Below are 13,146 nucleotides of genomic sequence, written 5' to 3' on the forward strand. Positions count from 1 at the left end.
AGCTGCCTCTAGAAAATATCAGGGTCATAGAATCAATGAAACATAAAAACTTCACCAGACATAGTAATTTGGAGGCAACCAATTACCTCAAAAACACAAAGCAAGATAAAGGGTGCAGGGATGGGGATAATATCTAGTTTCTCTAGAGAGGTGGCTGAAGTCCATGAATTTCATTGGCGAGGGAGAAAAGTCTCATCGTATGTTTTCTCTTCAGGCTTCTACTATTTTAAAACTTTTCAATGCAATTTAGAAAACGAATCAAGTTTCTAAAAGTCAATGCCCACTGGTGGCTGTTTGGGTTGGGAGGGAGAGCCTCCGGTGGAAGGAGGCAGGGGACACCTCTGTTTTGGCTCCACACCTGGCTCAGAGGGCAGTGGTGGGAGTTGGTGAGGACAGTGTGGGTGAAGGATGATCTGTGGAGACCACACCCAGCTATAAAGAGTAGTGGGGCTGCAGAAGGGCGTCCGTGGTGGCCAGATGCTGGGCGAGAGGCAGAGCAGCAGCTCTTTGTGGCAAACAGCCTCCTCCAGAATGGCTTGCACCCAACCGCTGGCTTTCCTGACTTGAGAACTAATGCAAACCTACTGTTTCAGGAGATCTTATTTTTCTACATCACATCTGCTTCCCTCATGATCATAAACTCTTCTGGGTGCTATGTACTTTCCCATGAAAACTATCTCTGTCCCCTGAGTTTTCCTTAAGCCAATTCTTTTTTTAAAAATATATATATTTTTATTTATTTCAGAGAGGAAGGGAGAGGGTGGGAGAGATAGAAAGAAACATCAATGATGAGAGAGAATCATTGATTAGCTGCCTCCTGCACACTCCCTACTAGGGATTGAGCCCGCAACCCAGGCATGTGCCCTGAACAGGAATTGAACTGTGAGCTCCGGGTTCATAGGTCGATGCTCAACCACTGAGACACACCAGCCAGGCAGGCCAAGTTCTTGCAAGGCACGATTTCAACTTCCCTCACTCTCCTCCTTGCTCCCTGACCATGTCCCAGTTTGTGCACTACCTTCTAAAAATGAGGTGTTCAGAAAGGAAATCAGGTGTGATAAGATGTGAGTGGCGGAGTGGAGTGGCAGAGTCCCACCTTGTCTGAGACATCCTGCTTCTATGAAAAGAGCAGAAGCCCGTGTGGCATTTTTTTGGCAGCCACATTTCCCTGCTATTTCCCATAAGCCTGTTTTATTTACAGATGGTGCTCTCAAGCCATGCTTCCTCCATCGTGAAGTTACAGCGTCTGGCACTCCAATGGAATATTTTATGTAATTTTAGCTTTCTAATAAAGTTTCGCCTTTTCCTATCTGAACCATCTTTCAGATCTGATTCTGTCATCTAGCATATTAACTTCCTCTCCCTTTTATTTCTCTTCCAAATCAGAAAAATGTAATAACATGACCTTGATATCTTTATATCTCAGACTAGAGGACCGATGCATGAAATTTGTGCGCGGGGTGGGGAGATGTATCTCAGCCTGGCCTGCGCCCTCTCACAATCTGGAACCCCTCGGGGGATGTCCAACTGGCAGTCGGACATCCCTCTCACAATCCAGGACCCCTCGCTCCTTACCAACCACTTGCTCGCTCCTTACTGCTTGGCTCACCGCTCCTTAGCACTGCCTAGGAGGCGAGAGAGGCTCCCACCACTGCCACTGTACTCGCCAGCCATGAGCGGTGCTCCAGCTGTGGGAGCGCACTGACTACCAGGGGGAAGCTCCTGCATTGAGCGTCTGCCCCCTAGTGGTCAGTGTGCATCATAGTGACTGGTTGATCTGGTCAACTGGTCCTTCTGCCATAACAGTCGCTGGGCTTTTATATATATAGATTAGCAACTAATAGTAAGGCCAGGCTAAGTAGAGACAATACTTCATAAATACCAGTCTATGAATTCAGACCCATTGAACATGTGCATTCAACCAGTTATGAATCCAAACAATTATAGTATCATCTAGAATTTCTCTGTCTAAAAAATATTGTAAAATACCTGGTTAGTTGTTTGCCAAAATTCAGGTATATTGTGTTACCACTTTTCCTGGTTTTATAAGTGAGAGAATGAGGGTAAGTCTAGCATAAGTCATTCTTGATGAACTCATGCTGGTTTTTAGTAATCCCTACCTTATATTGAGCATATGAAACCCATTGCTTTCTAGAAATCTGCCAAGGATCAGCCTCAAGGTTGTAGGTCTACAGGTTAGAGAAACTACTTTCTTTTATAAGAAATTACATTTCTTCTTTTGACACACCTAGAAATTCACCTTTTCATTTTCATATTCTATTTCTCCTTGGGACCTCTATATAGCATGTTTTTTATAGCATGTTTCCTTCAACAAAAAAAAAGTGAGGAGAAGGATATATGCTTTCATTCCTTTCATTTTGAAAATGGCAACTCATATATACTCAAATATTGGCAGGAGAAGTGAAAAGTCATGATACAAAGAGCAAACATGCCTCTTGGTGAGACAGTTAATATCTTTGATAACTTGGTGTACTGTTTCCAGGACTGTTAAAGAAAGACAGGTTAATAATTAAATCTACCCACCTGGACAATTGCTGTTATAGAATATGACATCACTATGTTTCCAAATAGATATCACTTTGAACAAAAATTTTACCTATTTGAAGTATTCATTAAAGACCTTTCTGTAGGACAGATGATTAACGGTTAGTAGAAAAGCAAGAATGTTTAATTATTAAAGCTATTACAATAAGGGTTGACAGGGACTTGTTCTAAGATAACTCCATAGTTAATGATCACGCCCTCTTTACATCCATTGGATATCCTCCTTTTTTATTTCTGCAAATCTAGCCTTGTTCTTTCAAACTATTCCCTAATTGAGATTTCAGCAAATACATAAAAGAGCATGCAGAAAGAATGTAGAAGGAAGGGGAAAGGATGAAAAATAATGGTAGCATGTAAGAGTTCTTAAGTGCTGTATATATGCAAACACTAGGCTAAGCACTTTGCATGCAATAGCCTTTTCATCCTTACAAAGAAATAGTTTTTTAAAAAATATATATTTTATTGATTTTTTACAGAGGAAGGGAGAGGGATAGAGAGCCAGAAACATCGATGAGAGAGAAACATTGATCAGCTGCCTCCTGCATGCCCCCCACTGGGGATGTGCCTGCAACCAAGGTACATACCCTTGACCGGAATTGAACCTGGGACCCTTCAGTCTACAGGCTGACACTCTATCCACTGAGCCAAACCGGTTAGGAGATAGGTTTTGTTATTATTTTATAAATAAGAAACTGAGGCCTAGGGAGGTTAAGGAATTTATGCATGGTCACTTTCTGCATGGTTATTATAGTGAACAAAATCTTTTTAGTGTTCAGAATACTCAACTGAGTTTGGTTGTCATAATGCCCATTTTACAGATTAGAACACTGTGGATCATTAAGTGATTTTTCTGAGGGCCCATAGAAAGAGGAACAGAGTGAGAACCTGAGCCCAGGTTTCTGACTGTCCACCCCATGCCCTTTCAGTAGAATGCCCCATTGTTCCTGTTATATAAACTGACTATGTGCCCCCCCCCATTCATATGTTGAAACACTAACCCAGTACCTAAGAATATGACCGTATTTGGAGATAGGCTCTCTAAAGACATACTTAAGGTAGGGTGACTAATCCAAGCTGACGAATGCTCTCATAAGCAGGGGAGATTAGGAATTTAGCACATACCGAGAGACCCAGGGATGCATTCACACAGATAAAAGGCAGTGAGAAGGCAGCCATGTACGGGAGAGGCCTCAGGAGAGACCAAACCTGCCCACACCTTGATCTTGGACCTCCAGCCTGCAGAACTTGGAGAAATATAAATGTCTATTGTTTAAGCTCCTCAGTCTAACTAATGCAGAGCCTTTGTACTTGATCCAAAGTGAAAGCAGTTATTACTCTCTCTTACTCTGCCAACTCTTTTGTCTTAATAAACCAATAACTGAACTTCTCTTGAGTTCTTCTAAGATCTAAGAAGTCCAAGTGTTGAAATAAATAAATGTTTTAATTCAAGGAAACTCAAATGAGAGGATATATATACAGAAGGCCAGAGCACAAATTCTAAGTGAAAATCTGCACTTGAATTTCAGCAGACTTTCTTCTTAGCAAAAAGCACTTTAGAAAGATGTAAAGGTGGTCAGATCGGGGGTGTTGTGGAAAACGAAATCGATGATAGGATGTGAAATTTGAGTAATTATGTTAGTTAGAAAGTACAAGTTTCTCTGCACTGTGCACTGAAGGACAGAAAACTTGCATAATGGTTTTTAAAAGCCGCTCTAATGTAGGGATTCTGGATATTTGTGGATAATAGCACAAAGGTGCTTCCCATAGTTACTGACATATTTCTTGAGGATTTTACACAATCTATGGGAATGGGTAATGGGTATGTCACAATAATTTCCTTCTATTTGCCAATGATGCTTCTGCAGTAATTTTCTATATCTCTTTGCCTTCCTCTCTCTTCTGCCCGCCCCCCCCCCCGCTCCGCCCCCTTGCTCCTCAACTTCCCTCCATTTTAGCATGAGATTCGGGGTCCATGAGAGACCTCTGGGTTTAGGTCCTTGCTCCACCACCCAGTGAGGGACACTGCGGAACCATTCTGAGTCTCAGTTGTTCTATCTGTGAAGCAAGGACATTAAATACCAGTCTTGCAGCTATCAGGTGAAAGAACGTTTGGGAAAGCATGTCGCCCGGGTCCATTGACAGGAACTGGTCATTGATTAGACATGAGGGACCAAAGGGAGGAGTCAGATGACCTTGAGGTTTTCAGCATCAAGAAACAAAGTAAATCTCATCAACAAGAATGAACATTAAAAAGGCCCCAAATAGACTATATGATGAAATCATTTCAATAAGCCTTTGCTCCTCACATTGCACTCATCTGAAATGGTCTCCCTTCTCTCTGACTATTCAGAACCGACAAGTTTCAGCCTGATCACTCCAGAAGGAAGTATCTGCTTCCTCTAAACTTCTTCAGCACTTATCTCACCTCCACCAGCATTTCTCGTGTCCAGCTTGTGGCCACTGCTATCTGCACAGTAGACATAATTTCCTCAGTCAGGCTGCAGGGTGAGGGCGGCGAGGGCCCTGCCTTATAATTCTTACCATTCTTTGTTTCCCCATAGTAGTGTGCCTAGAGAATTTGCATGTGGTGCAAAAATATTTTCTAATATACTGACTACACTTCCCCTAATAGATCTTTGGACTCGTTTCTTTATTAGTATTTTATTAATGCCATTGTTGGATGGATCCACTCGAAAATAGAAGTTTACAATTTAGATATTCCTGTCATCAGAACCACATATTTCTAGTAAAAGGAATAAAAAAGAGGAAATATTACCTGATAAAGATTTTAAAGCTAATTTAGTTATATCAGGTAATTAATGAAGACTTTGATGTATACATTTTAAAATAAATGTTTAATTGCCACATTTAAAATGTGCCCAATACTAAATTATTCCTCACTAAATCTACAAAATGATTAATAGCATGTTACTGAATTAACAGAAAAATTAATGGAAAGAAGCATCAAAATACTTTCTCCTAGGAGTAACAACTTCAACAGTTACGTAGTCCTATGGCTGCCTATACATGTAAATTGAAAAAACAAACATAGAAAGTAAAAAATTTAGGAAAAAAATAAGAAAAGTTTAAGGTAGAAACATTATATAATAGACAATAATAAGGAGAACATGAGATAGAAACATTTATATAAATATAAACAGTAGTTAGAAAAATTTGAAATATTTTTTAAAATGAAATGATGAATTTAATGATGCATTGACTAATAAAAATGGAGATCTGTGAACAACTTTTAGCATTTTATAATCAAACACATAGAGTTAGCTATCTCATCCCTTTTTGCCAGACATATCACATATCCTATTAATCCATGCATTTATCAGAAAGTACCCACAGATAAAAGCATTATTTCCAACTACTCAGGGGTACAATCTGCTAATTTATGTCACCAGACACCTTAGGTTTAACTTTACATCAGTGTTTAACAAGGCAAATCCCACATTTATATCCTTGTAGTCAGAAATCATCATTATTCATTAAATATTTCTGGAATAAATATTATTCATTAAATATTTCTGGAAAAGACAGAATTGTTGAAACACAAAAACATGTCAGTATAGACAATGCAAAAAAATATTACTAACAAATCTTTAAAAACATTTGGCTCTGTGTATACACAGTTATCATTATGTAAAGGCAGAGCCAATGACTTGCTAAGAAGAGGGAGCATTTTTAGACTTTATAGTGATTTAAAATTAGACCAAGAATGTCAAACTCGCGGCCTGCCGCATGCAGCCCACAACAAATATTTTTGCAGCCCAGCCAATATAACAGTATGCAAGAAATGTTTTAATAAAAATTTCATAACTTAATTTTTACAATATCCTGTTACACATAATTATTAATAACGAACTACAAGTTCGCTAATGGCTGATTACTATAATCGTGTTGCATTCATTTCCCTTACATGCCTTACACGCAGGTGCACCATTTCTTTCAACTAATACTAGCAGAAAGTATTTTAGCAGCTGATGGCCATGTCATTAGTCTTGGACTGACTTGTTTAGTGTGTGCAACAGGAAATATTTCACTTATGGAGAGCAAGAAAAATAGGTTTATTTGTGTTACATTTATTAATTTGTGCAGTTATTTAGTGTCTGGTAAGTTAATGTTCAAGAAAATATTAATTTTTATTAAAATATTCTATTATTTTATGCTAACAATTACTCATTTATTTCAGCCCTTTGTATTCAGCATGTTTCTATCAAAATAAACCTACATTTCTATGAAAATTGAAGACTTTGTTTTTTTGTGGCCCACATAAACTTAAACCTTGTTTATTTGGCCCATGTTAGCCTTTGAGTTTGACATGCTTGGATTAGACAAAAACTTTCATCTAGCTTTCCATTTTCTGTCCTGAAGAATATCATCTGACTAGCTGGTAAGACAAAGCAATACTCATAATCCATTTTTATTTCAAATCTTGCAAAAAAGAAATATAAAAATGCCCGGTAGCAGATTAATGTTTTGCTCCTGAACAACTTACAATTAAACCATGAGCATATGTGTAAGCAACAGCCTATGGTAGGAAGGACATGGGAGGTGAGGGGGAGGGTAATGAAATACAGTGGCACCAAGAGGTAAAAGTACATTTTGCTGCCAGATTCTTACACCAATTAAACATCTATTAGAAAATTATCTTTTCTTCAGAAATGACCTTTCCAAGAACAATGGCACAGAGTTAACTGGCACAGAGTTAACTCAAGGTGGTTTGGTGGTCTGTTCTCCAGCAAGCACAGTCAATAACAGCATGGATCAGATAAAGAGCCGCTTACACCTTTGAAATGTCAGGATAATTCATCATCAAAAAGAAAAGAAAGATAAAGTTAAACAAACTACAACCAAAACCTCCCTCAAAAGATCAATTGTAAAAATATACACCAAACAAGAAAAATATATGAGACACCACTCAGGGAAATGTGTTTGATTTTCCTGTTTAACATTTTTTTTTTTGTCATTAAAAAAAAATCAGTGCTGTAAAATACTCTGAGAGGTTCAGGGCATCCCTTCTATAAAACGATGGATCTGAAAATTATAGGCTTTCACCAATGTCAGTTGTTTCTTTTTTTCTTTTCTTTTGTTTTTTTTAAGACAAGAAGAAAATCATTATAACACATAACCCACATTTTGGGGGGAGAAACAATTCAGAAACCCCAAAACTAAACCAAGTGTTTCAAAATGTACTATGTCCTCATAAGCAAATTAAACCATAAGTATAGCCCGGTTAAAGGAAAAGCAATACGTTTAAATATTAAATATTTTTTAAATCCAAGTTCACAGAAGGTGCTGATTCATTTTTCAAAGAAAAGAATAAGGACTTACAATGACAAGCTTTCTAATGTAAAAGTATTTGATTTGTAGAAATTTAACTGAAGCAATGCTATCAGGAATATATTTATTAAAGAAAATAAGATTCACCTCTAGTTTTACAGCCAACTTACCTCTTTTTGCTTGATGTCAAGTAGTGCATAAAAAGAGAAAAAAATGTATGTTTAACTGATTCTACTGTCATCACACAACGGCTTATTCTATAAATACCTACTCAGACTAAGCGACTATACTATACTTGTTTTCTCTAAGGATCCTATCAACAGAGGTGGAGCCAAGTCTGCCTGGAAAGCCAGAAATATGTATTTAAGATGAACTAAGCAACATCGGCCTTAGGAAGTCTGTGCCGGGGACCTGGGAACCTTTGGCCAGAGCAAATGGTGCCCCTTTCTACTCTAAATTTCTAATTTCATTTCTTATGATCCAAACTGATTATAGACTGGTTTTCAACTTTTTAGCAAGACATAATCTTAAGTGCAATAAAGAATTGAGAGGGAGGCTCAGTTTAGAACAAAAAATTGATTCAATGAACAGCATCAGAGCAGCAAAACTAGTTCTTCACATGAGCTAAATGTATCTCCTTCAACTAAAAAAATGTACCTATCTCATATCCACGCAAAGTAGGTTAAGTTAAAATGACAGTCCGGTTCTAAATCCTTATCCTGCAAAATAAATGCATGTTTTCATATAAATCTTTAGTGAAAAAACTTGAAGTCATCGAAGTCGGTTTTTTAATAAAGTTTTCTTTTAAAAAATCTGACTGACTGTACATCTTTACTGCCAGTAAAAGACACTGATGACTGCAAGTTGCAACTATGAGCAAAAAAAACCCAAAAAACAAAAAACTTGCCTTTTTAAGTAATTATTATAATTATATTCTAAAAATATAATTATAGTCTAATCTAGTCTACCTTTCAAGAACATTCACTGACTCATGCAATGACAGGAGAGGCAGGTTCAAGAAGCCGTCCCTCGGAAGCGGATCTGAGCTGTGGGCCGGACACACCGCAGGACATAAGTAACCTAAGCACCACAGCAGACGAAGAGAGTCTTGGGAGTCCAGGATGAGTAAGGCCAAAACAAACGTGGCTTTCACGTGTATGGCTCACCAAAACTTTAAATGTGTGATACGGAGAGCATATCAATGACTTTCTTTTTGGCTTAAAGGACAACAAAATTAATAATTAGATGAACAATGGAAAGGAGTAAAGTCAACCATTTTGACTTGTGCTTCTCCTTGCATGCCTTCCAGGCGTAACAAATACACCGTTCACAGACGACTAAAGTGAGGGGGGCACAGGGGAAGGGACAGAAAGCTGTGCGGCAGGAAAAGGAGAGGGTGGTGGGATGCTGCACTATTATCTGGTTGGTTAGCTGTACACGTTTAATGACCAGGTCACTTTAAGTAGGTGTCAGCGCCAGGGAACTGCATTGTCACTTCATCGTTTAAAACAAAGGAACCGTCAGCAGCATAGCAAGTGCAAGCTTTCCAGAAGCAGGAGTCCTGCCTGTCATTCGCAAGGTGCTCACAGCCAGAAGCCAGCTCCTCTGCCAGGCCCCGCCCAGCGCCCTCGGAGCCAGGGGAGCTGCAGAACCAGGTGCAGCGCAGCCAGGAAAAGGGTGGGTTCCCAGGCTGGTTATTAACGCGCAGAAGAGTCTGGTTGGCAGCCGTGTTGGAGGGCACCAGAGAAGCGTTTCTGAATTAAATCAGCGGCCCCCGTATCCAGTGTAACAAACTAGGTCTAGGTTTGGAAACGGAAGCCCGTCGGTTTTGAGAAGGACACCAAAGTGGTAGCACACCGCAAGAAGTCAGCGTTCACGCAGAACACTGCTCTTTCCTGCCTGGTACAGTCAGTTCATGACACAGACATATTTTAAACTGTTCAAAAATATGTTAGATTACAGGGATTTTCCTTGATGGAAGGAAAATCTATATGACGCTAAGATATTTTAGTATAATATAGTATATTTTAGTATAATTCTATTTAGAAACATGAGCTCCAGTCCCAATCATGGAGAGAAAATTTGTATTCATGGAATCAGAGAGTCTCAGAGTTGGGAGAAGGTCCTTCAGTATTTCTTCACTCAAGCTGTCCACAGATCCTTATAAATGTAAAGGGGATCCTTACAGCCATTAACCTAGAGATTGGCTTTACTGGGTGCCTATTGTGGCTTTTTCTTATTAGGTTTTTCTTAGTATTTTTTCTAGGTAGAAAAATTCCCTTTCAAAGCTGCAGTTTGAATATAACAATCCAGAAAAAGCTTATAATCAGAGGGCTTCTTAGAATAGAGGTTGTTATGTAGTTGCATGAGGCAAACAGTAGGATACATAGACTAGTGCCAGTAGATTGGATTAAATAGTGTAATCATAGCATAGAGCAGCAGTTCTCAACCTGTGGGTTGCGACCCCTTTGGGGGATGAACGACCCTTTCACAGGGGTCGCCTAAGACCTTCGGAAAACACATATATAATTACATATTGTTTTTGTGATTAATCACTATGCTTTAATTATGTTCAATTTGTAACAATGAAAATACATCCTGCATATCAGATATTTACATTATGATTCATAACAGTAGCAAAATTACAGTTATGAAGTAGCAACGAAAATAATTTTATGGTTGGGGGTCACCACAACATGAGGAACTGTATTAAAGGGTCGCAGCATTAGGAAGGTTGAGAACCACTGGTGCCACAGAGCGTGTGGACAGCCATTTCCCCCTGGAATACAATGAGGAGGAGGTCCTCGCTGTCTCTCAGACAGAGTACAGCATAAAACTCTTATTTGCATGGGGTTGGGGGGCCTTTGGGATATGAAGGCAAGGCCATGCCAATGGCAGACAGTTGTAGCACCTGATTCCCTGGCACAAAAGATATCAAAGAAACTAAGGGTTAGGTTCTGTAAGTAACTGAAGTTTGGTAGAAAAAGGCTGTTCTGACTTGAGAATGGGGAACATACATAGGTAGAAGGTGGCGGGATAACATGTGCCATTTTTAAAAAATAAATGGAGCCTCTTTATTATTATGTTTTTTAGAGGAGAAGGGGAAAAGAGAGAGAAAGGGGGAGAGGAGAGGAGAGGAGAGGAGAGGAGAGGAGAGGAGAGGAGAGGGGAGGGGAGGAGAGGAGGGGAGGGGAGGGGAGGGGAGGGGAGGGGAGGGGAGGAGAGGAGAGGGGAGGGAGGAGGGGGAGGGAAGGGGAGGGGGAGGGAGGGGAGGAGAGGGGAGGGGAGGGGAAGGGAGGAGAGGAGAAGAGAGGGGAGGAGAGGAGAGGAGAGGGGAGGAGAGGAGAGAGAAACATATCAGTTGCCTCCTGTACACACCCTGACCAGGAATTGAATCTGCAACCTGGTTATATGCCCTGATCAGGAATTGAACCCTCCACCTTTCTGTGCACTTGACAATGCTCCAACCAACTGAGCCACATTAGCCAGGCTGTGCAACTTTTAAATTTATAGTTTGGACTAGTTTGTCATTTGTGGGCAGAGTTGCTCTTTTTGGTGAAGTAGGAACTATGCTTTAGGAACCAACTCTAGAGGTCCCTGTCTCTTTCAGGTTTTCCATCTGCCTATCAATATTTTTCAGAGAGCCCGAAGGTGTTTTTCCAACCAGGTCAGGAAAGGAAGGTAGTTATTGCCTAGAATGTCTTGGGCCTTCCATATGTCTCAACCCCTCCAGACTTAGCCAGCTTCTGGAGGCCTCTATCTTCAGCTAGTTAAAACCTTTGGTAAGTTAAGGTCTAGAGTTGCACTGCCCAATACAGCAGCTACTGGCCAAATCTGGTATTGAGCACTAGAAACATGCTAGTTCAAACTGAGTATGCTGTAGTGCAAAATACACACTGAATTTCAAAGACTAAGAAGAACAGAATGTAACGTAGCTTAATAATTGCCACCCCCCCCCCATTGCCTGTTATAACAGTAATATGGATATAATGTGTTAAATAAAAGATATTGTTAAAATTAGGTTCACCTGTTTCTTTTCATTTTTTTTTCTTAAGTAGCTACTGGAGTATTTAAAATTACATATGTAATTATCACATTATCTTTCTATTGAATAGCTGATCTACAAGGTGAAACATTCCTATAGCTATCATTTTATTATTTGGCAAGAACTATCTCTATTCTACACATGGAAATACTTAAAGCTTTCTTAAAGGGTTCAAGTATATATTCCTTATTTTCCATAACTTCTGGTTAAAGATAAACAAAAGGATAAGCACTGATATGAATAAAAAGCCAGGATATGTTAAGTAAAAAAAACAGCATGCATAACAATGTTTGTAGTTGTGTCATTGTTATTAATACATATGTAAAATACATATTTGTGAGTATATATGTATCGATTTATATCTATTTATTTATGTAGGGAATGTTTCTGAAAGTATGCACAAGGTTGGCTGGATGCAGTTGTGGCAGAAGAGCTATTTCCTCATAGTATGCCCTTTGTACCTTTTGAATTTTTGAACCATCATCTACTGAAATATATTACTTAAAAACTATAAAAACATATAAAAAGGAATAAGATAAAAAAGGAAGGAAAGTTTATATATTTATATGAAACCTTTTACTCAACATTATTCATACATTTTGCCTCTAAAATGGATACTTTCTTATAATTGCCTTGATTTGGGGGCATGCATATATTAAAACAACCAAATAAAGAAACTTCAAAATGATACATGCTGCCTGGACTAAATAATAAGAAAAATGAATAACTGACTTGAAAAATTGCAAAATGCAATTGTTATGTAGATTTTATTACATCACCTATATTAAACCATACCTGTATGAAGTATAGCACAGGGAATATAGTCAATAATATTGTAATAACTAGGTATGGTGCCCAGTGGGTACTACACTTATAGGGGGATCACTACATAAGTCATATAAACGTCTAATCAGTATGATGTACACCTGAAATTAATATAATATTAAATGTCAACTGTAATTGAAAAAAATTGGGGGGCGGGGAAACCAAAATTGTAAGAAATGTTTTTAAAAATCTGAAATACATTATTTATAACTCTTTACAACAGAACTACATGTATAAATGATAAACCACAACAAAGCCATACACTGTAGAAAATTTGGACCAATTACCAGTTAGCCAAAAACTTGAGGATCTCCTGTGTGTGAGGTACAGGGCAAGATCGTAGGGATTAAAAGACCAAGGAGGCAGGATTCCTGCTCAAAAGGAGCTTACAGATTCATGGAGTAATCTGATTAAGATGAACT

General features: G+C 38.9%; 1 protein-coding gene across 7 annotated transcripts in view; it reads right to left on the reverse strand.

Annotated features, from left to right (window-relative positions):
* Nucleotides 1-13,146, reverse strand: part of BICD1 (BICD cargo adaptor 1) — a 195,165-nt gene that overhangs the window by 10,530 nt on the left and 171,489 nt on the right. For 2 of the 7 annotated variants that reach the window (XR_013995555.1, XM_081083676.1), the window contains one exon: nucleotides 7,537-8,033. The exons of the other annotated variants lie outside the window; for them this stretch is intronic. The gene's annotated coding sequence lies outside the window, so the exon portion shown is untranslated. Of the gene's footprint in view, nucleotides 1-7,536; nucleotides 8,034-13,146 lie in introns of those variants that run through there. 7 annotated transcript variants of the gene reach the window in all.

The sequence above is a fragment of the Myotis nattereri genome (genome assembly GCF_964212035.1).
Source record: "Myotis nattereri genome assembly, chromosome: 2".
Lineage (NCBI taxonomy): Eukaryota > Metazoa > Chordata > Mammalia > Chiroptera > Vespertilionidae > Myotis > Myotis nattereri.